Source organism: Elephantulus edwardii, unplaced genomic scaffold (assembly GCF_000299155.1).
Source record: "Elephantulus edwardii isolate Elephantulus edwardi_28Jun2011 unplaced genomic scaffold, EleEdw1.0 scaffold00021, whole genome shotgun sequence".
Lineage (NCBI taxonomy): Eukaryota > Metazoa > Chordata > Mammalia > Macroscelidea > Macroscelididae > Elephantulus > Elephantulus edwardii.
Genome location: NW_006399771.1, coordinates 15,940,910 through 15,948,586, shown reverse-complemented (window position 1 = coordinate 15,948,586; position 7,677 = coordinate 15,940,910). Strand labels below are relative to the sequence as shown.

Here is a 7,677-nt window from a genome sequence, read left to right as displayed (position 1 = left end):
CAAAGATATGAGCACGTTCTTGTGTTAATCAAATCTCCCCAGCTCTATCATGAAAAGTAGTGTAGAAAAGCAGGAGTTGCTTGAGGAGTTTTTGTATCATCAACCAGAAAATGCAGCTGAAATTAAGCTGACCATGCTACAACTGAAATTTTCCCAAGGAAATGTTTCCCAAGCATGTCAAATACTGAGAAGCATAGAGGGTTTAAAGCATAAACGAGACATGATATTTGCATTAATAACCTTATACAACCATGATAATGACAAAGATGTGACTAGTACCATTGAGATTTTAGCAGAAGCTAAACAGTAAATATCAAGACCATCAACCCACATAGCCTGCGGTCTTTGATAAGGGAAGCTGGAAACTTCAAACTCAAATATTTGCAGAAAAAGAAGACAACCTAGAACAGCCATGGAAAACAAATTTCAAAAGATAGTCGTGCCCTGGTAGAACTATTTCTCCTTATTCGCTTATAGGTCCTAAGAAAGCAAAAGGGCTAAGTAAACACTTGCCCTCCTCAGATAGTGTATTTCTAAAAGTAAATGTCAAGATTCTTGAAAATTCTCCTGATGTACATTTAGAAGAAGAGTAAAAGATTTTCTGGAGATAACCTAAAAAATATAGATTGGGTGGGGGAAAGAAAAAGAAGGGAAAGCTGCCTAAAAATTATGACCCCAAAGTTACCACAAATCAAGAAAGATTTCCATATGAGAACATTCTTAATAGAAAGGAATAAAGAAGGGTAAAAAGAAGGATCTGATTAGCAAAAGGACTCAGGAGGCAATCACAGGAGCTTCATCTGAACTGGACATCAGCAGTTGTATCTCCCTCTACCTGAAATGTCATACATAGCCTCACCACATCAGAGGGTGCAGGGGCTTTGACAATGAAAATGAAACAGACAGAATAACAAGGTGGCTGATGATGACAACATTCTTGTTGTTGACCATTTTAAAACTAATTTCAGTGATGTTAGGGACATGATAAAGGTAACATGAAAGAAGCAAAGAACTGCTCCCTCCCATATTCCTACATTTTCATAAAATTATTCTCTTGTGTAGCAGATAGGAAACCTATTTTCCTTAAATCCAATGCTTAGTCAAACATGCATCATACAGCTAAGCAGGATTATCATACAAAAAAGTATCTTCAGACTTTGCTTGGGAAAGTAAATAGTGGAAAAAGATAATGTGTTTTGCTTGTGTTACTGAAAAAGACCAGCTTAGACACAGACAAAGGATATAACAGTTATCAGAATGATAAACCATTCTGAGATTGTTTTTCTACTATTTACTTCCCGAAGCAAAGTCTGAAGATACTTTTTCTCATGCAAATCACAATTTAAATCTCAGGAGATTGAAAGTAGAATCTTCTGACTGTTCCAAATATCTGCTTAAGAATATCGTGTGATAAAAAGCCACTTTATTATTGAATTGATGTTCTTCATTATGAAGTGATCGTAGTAAAATGAAAGTAAATGCCTTAAGTATTCTGTCATGTAATGTTTGACTATGGAATATTTTTCATTATGCCCACATATCATCTGCATCTTGTGGTGCTCTGATCCTGATTTAGCACCATTAAATTATCAGAAACATCAATGTTGTAGAGGTTCACTCTCAGACTTAGGATTCTGAGGTCACGTAAGTTTGAACCCTATCAATCATAAATAAGAAAGACTTCTTCAAAGAGCATGAACTTGACCTTTGAGCTGAGAAGGAATCAGTACCAGAGTCCAGTATCAGGCAGAATTTTGTCCTAATTGGACTCTTTGGCCCAAATAATAGAAACTCAAATAGACCTTCTTATTGTGAGTATGACCATTCATGAGCCTTCTTAAACTAATGCAGAATCCCAAAGTAATTTTATGGCAGAAATACTTTACATTGTTAAGTCTTGTCAACTCTAGTACAACTCATAGTGACCCTAGGAACAATAAACCTGAAACTTCTTATCCTGTGCCATCCTCATCATCTCTGACAAACTTGAGCCCATTGCTGCCAACTCTCTGTCAAGCAGAGTTGTGCCATCTGCATAACAGATTGTTGGTGAGACTACCTCCAATCCTGATGCTACATTTCTCCTCATAGAGCCCAGACTCCTAGATAAACTGTTCTGCATGTAGAGTGAAAAGGTGTGGAGATAGGACACATCTATGGCATACACCCTTCCTAATTTTTGAACCATGCAGTGTTTCCTTGCTCTATTCTGACGACTGCCTCCTGGTCAAAGTATGTTGTTGTTGTTATGTGCCATCGAGTCACTTGCCACTCAAAGTGACCCTATGTACAAGAGATCTGTATGCTCGTCTATCTTGTGCCAACCTAGCCATCTCAAATGCACTTATTCCCACCTCTCTAGTCACAGAATAGATCCATCTCATCAAAGGCCTTCCTCTCCTTCACCACCCCTCCACTCTGCCAAACATGATGTCCCTCTCCAAGGACCAGTCCCTCCTTGCAGCATGCCCAAAATATGTCAGATGAAGCTTCAGAGTCCTTGACTCCAAGGAGCGTTATGGCTTCATCCTCTCCAGGACAAACTTATTTGTTCTCCTAGCAGTCCATGGTATATTCAACACTCTTCTCTAGCACCACAGCTCAAAGGCATCAATTCTCCTTCTGTCCAACTCTCTGATGCATAGCACGTAATTGCAAAGACTATAGTCTGGATCAGGCACACCTTAGTCTCCAGTCTAACATCGTTGCTCTTCAGTACTCTTGAGAGGTCCCTCACAGACGACTTTCCCAATGCAATTCGCCTCTTGATTTCCTGGCTGCTGTTATCAAGAGTATTGACTGTGGAGCCAAGTAAATTAAAACTATTAACTATCTCAACCTCTTCACCCTCCAAGTGTAGGTTTCATGTAAGCACAATCAAGTTCTGGGATCCACATTCTTCTCAGAGTCAGCCACAGTTTGTTGTGATTTACACAGTCAAATGCCTGTGTGTGTGTAAATATAACAGAATTTAAAAATCATTATTAATAAATTGTTAGGTAAACAGACTCACTGGTGTTGAGTCAGAACAGAAATGCATTATAGGTAACCCTCCACTGGATTTCTGAGGCCAAATTGTGCAGGAGAAATCTTTCTCCCTCAGAGCTGCTTGTGGCTTCAAACTGTCAGGGAGGCACAGTGTTTGGTTTAGCCGTACAACTCCCTTTTGACTAGTTCAGCAGAGCTCCCTAAATTGTTTATATTATTCTAGTTATGTGCAATTGTGTCCTCTGCAACTCATAGTGACCCTATGTACAACAGCTCTGAAGCCTGCCCTGTCTGGAACCAGTCTCACTGACTCTGACACACCTACTCCCATTGCCCCAATCACGGAATCATTCCATCTTATCCGGGGTCTTTCTCCTGCGCTGTCCCTCCACCTTTCAAGTATGATGTCCTTCTCCAAGGACTGGTCACTCCTGGTCACGTGATTAGAATGTGTGAGACAGAGCTTCAAAATCCTAGCCTCCAAGGAGAAGCAGATTATACTCTCTGCAGTGAAGTATAATAATTCTTTTGGGCAATGTCCTCCTGTGTGATTAACTTCCAAATACCTGCCAGAGAGTCAGCTGTGGGTTAGATTTGACTCGATGGTACACAGCAACAATAAAAAACCCCAAAAATCAGAGCTATAGAATTTTGGTGAAAACTATCCATTGTCGAAAATTTTAACACAAGGTATAGCTGTAAAATGTATGGTTGTCTACTTAGTATTTGGTATTGGCAGTCATTACAGAGCAGCTCTAACTTTAGTGCAAATAAAGATTATCAAATGATGTAGGAAGATTTTTTTATATTGGCTTTAAAGTTTTAGATCAATCTTTAGTCATTAATACAGACACTGTGTGTGTGTGTGTGTGTGTGTGTGTGCGCGCGCGCACGCGTGCACCCTAGTAAAAATTTATATGGATACATCATTCACTATGTCACATTTTAAAATGAAATATCCTGGCAGTGAATGTGGAGAAAAAGTGTAATAGTAACAGTAATTGTGGCAAAAAGCTTTCTTACATTTTGCTCCATCTATGGATTTATGAGGTAAATTGCAGTTGATAGCCCTTATAAGCAGGTGGAGTTCCAGCTGAAGAATTAGACCTTCCACTGTAACAGGAATATTATGTAAAACATAATGGCAAGTCAGTTATTTAGTTGCCATGTAATGGGTGAGTCTTTTACCCATGTGTTGTTTCCTCAAATGTAAAATGGGCGTAATGATACCACTTCACTGGATGACATGTATCAATCATCTCGATCAATTTCTAGAACATTACAAAGCAACTCTACCTATGTTGCTGGTGACTTTGTTGTCTGAGAAGTGAATGAAAGATCTTTTTCTGGAAATTCATCACAAAGTTGTATATTTTCCCTGAGTATTTAGGGTAAAATTACAACAGAATTTGTTCTTTTTCTACTAAGCAAACTTAAATTATTATTGGTCCTATTTTAGAAGAAAATTGGCTACTTCCAAGGCTGTGCAAACTAGTGAACAAATAGTGTTTTCAAAAATAAAAATTATCAATGGCACAAATATAAATCTCTTAAAAGAAGAAATTAATTTATGAGTACATGCCCCCTCAAACCAATAACAACAAATAAGGAGCTTCTGGTGGATTAATGGATATAAAGTTGTGCTACCAACTCCAAGACAAGCAATTTGAACCCATCAGCTGTACCATGGGAGAAAGATGGACAGTCTCCTCACATGTCATTTATAGCCTCTGAATATCTACGAGGGCTTGCTTATGGGCTAGTTCCAACTCAGTCGCAAAAAGTTCAGGTTTTGGCTCATAGACTGATTTGAGTATTTTAATGAGTTTGAAGCCATTAGTGATTCCTAAGGAGAAAGATGGCAGTCTCTGTCCATTAATATGTTTAGCCTTTCAAACCTGAAGCAGGGTTATTATGAACGGGAATGGATTCCAGTGAGCTTGTGTTTTGAATGGTCTTATAACAATGCCTGGGGAAACGTAGTAAAAAGTCCAGTTATCATTTAGCTTTGCTTTTGCTCTTACCTCTTCATATGCAGGGGTTTTTTTAATACCGTTACAAAAACAGTGAGAGGGGGAAATTAGTCAGAATAGCAGATTGGTATCTGAACTTTTCCATTGGGTGGTTTTTATCATTTTGTCAAAGAAAAAACAAGGAACAAAATCCCTATTTTTGAAATTTCCTCAGCTCTTTGATCTTCCCAGAGCCAAACAAAGTATTTGAATAGCTTGAATCTGGTTTGCTTTAGTAATAGACCCACAGTGCATCAAGAGACAAATGGCACTGTGTGGCCCTAGTTAAACAAAACTCATTCTTGGGTCCCCCTCCTCCCCAAGGACAGCATTGCAACTGCAGACGAGAATGGCGGATAGCCAGTGCGCCCTGCCAGCTGGCATAACTCTGCATGCTGGGTTGTGGAGACTGGAAGAACAGTTAGTTTTGACTGTACAGGCCAATTCAAGCACAATTTACAATGCAGAAGAAAACCTTTAAAATAATTTCCCTGTAGTGAAGATATATCTTTCACTTAAAAGAATATCGTAATGTTTTTAATATATCACCTTTAGATATGGGTACTGACAAATATTTTTATAATGAGAGTCCCAGTAATAGTATGAAGGAATTATTAATACAGAAATATTTCATTTATTGATTTTAAAAAAATTCTTCAATATGAATTTTGTGAGCATGTTCTGTGTATCTTGAACTACCATGATGCATTAATGTCACTACAACTAGCTATGAACTAGACAATTCTACTATAATATTGTTGCTTAAGTTGTTCTTTTGAACTACCAGAAGAACAAAAGGCAAGGACTGTGAAATTTTCTCTCACGTACTTTTTTATTATTAATGCAGCATATATATTTTTACAGCATTCTTTTCATTTAATTTTTCCCATTCATTCATTGTTGCACATTTTCCTCCCTGCCCACCCTTCACCCTCAGTTTGTTTTTCTCTTTGAAAAAAAAAATCATTGTTAAACAATCCCCTCCAAGTCCATAGCCCTATATTCCTTTTAAACAGTTCTCTCCCTCATCTGTTTCAATGCAGTATACATTATTTATCCTCTCTTAGGTTCTCTCCTTTTACCTTATTTTCTGGAGGAAACAGTCTTTGGAGCGAAAGGTGCTGGGAAAGGTAGAGTGTTAGTGAAGGAGAGGAAGACCTTTGAAGAGGCGGATTGGCACAGTGACTGCCCACACAGGTTTGAGCAGGACAGAGATCATCATGAGGATGGCACAGCAGAGGACAAGGTTCCAATCACTTGTTCTTAGAGTCGCAATGCATCATAGTCAACTAGAAGCCACCCAACAACAACATAGTTGTTTTACCTTCAAATCACATAGCAGCTTCAAGGAAGAAAGGGAATCTCTTCTCATGTGATTTACAGGCAGAAAACTTGCTGGTGGGCCAGCTATAAGTTGCTTCTGATTTGATGACAGCAATGAATATTTCTATCCAAATCTCTCTCTCTCTCTCTCTCTCTCTCTCTCTCTCTCTCTCTCACACACACACTCTCTCATTGCTGAGTCAATACACTCATAACTATCTCTCCAGTGGGTGTTCTGAGGCTGTAAATTACATGGGATGAGAGTACCCATTTTCCCCCTGAAGAGTTGCTAGGTTGGTAGATCTGAACCATCAGAGAGACACACTTCTGGGTTATCAATGCAACTCTGTATGGACTATGTCACCAAAGCTTCCTAATTAGATACTTATATTCTCAAATAAGATTTGAGATTTTACCTTCTCATTACTGCTTTTAAAATCATCAAGGGTTACAGGTTTTTCAGAATGCTTTGAAGACTGCTCATGTTGTGGAGTAGGGCTTCTAGAGTTCTTCCAAGTTTTCTTTAATGAAGTTTATATAGTCCTTGGTTTTAATCCTAGGTCCTTGATCTACTTTGAGTTGGTTTTTGTGTACGGAGTGAGGTGTCGATCTTGCTTGAGTTTTCTGCATAGTTTTCTAATTTTACCAGTACCATTTGTTAAAAAGGCTGTGATTTCCCTACTTAACTAATTTTATCTCCTTGTCAAAAATCAGTTGACTATAGGTAGATGGGCTGATTTCTGGGTTCTCAATTCTATTCCATTGATCTATGCATCTGTCGTTGTACCAGTAACATGCTGTCTTAACCACCACGGCAGTGTAGTAGCATTTGAAATCAGGGAGTGAGATGCCTCCTACCTTTTCTCTATTTTTGAGGAGTGCTTTGCTTATTCGAGCCTTCTTTCCATCCCAAATGAAATTATAGATTGCCTTTTCTATTTCGTTGAAGAATGGAACTGGTATTTGTACTGGGATTGCATTGAAATGTAAATTGCCTTTGGTAGTATTGACGTTTTCACAATATTGAGTCTTCCTATCCGTGACCAAGGTATATTCTTCCATTTCTCTAGGTTTCCTTTAGTTTCCTGTAATAATGTTTTGTAATTTTCTTTGAATAGAGAAGATAAAATAGATGAATGGGATGCTCTAAAAATCAAATCCCTTTGCACGTCTCAAAATTTCTCCAACTGGGTAAAAAAAGGAAAACCACAGACTGGGAAAAAATTTGTTAATGACATGTCTGATAATGGACTTACATCTAGAATTTTGAAAATACTTAAGCACCACAACAAGGTAAGCAACCCAATTGAAAAATGGGCACAGGATATGAACAGACACTTCACCAAAGAAGACA

At 38.3% G+C, this 7,677-nt stretch overlaps 1 pseudogene; it reads left to right on the top strand.

The window, feature by feature from the left end:
- Positions 1-49: 49 nt before the first annotated feature.
- LOC102869674 lies at positions 50-747 on the top strand (annotated as a pseudogene).
- Positions 748-7,677: the final 6,930 nt, after the last annotated feature.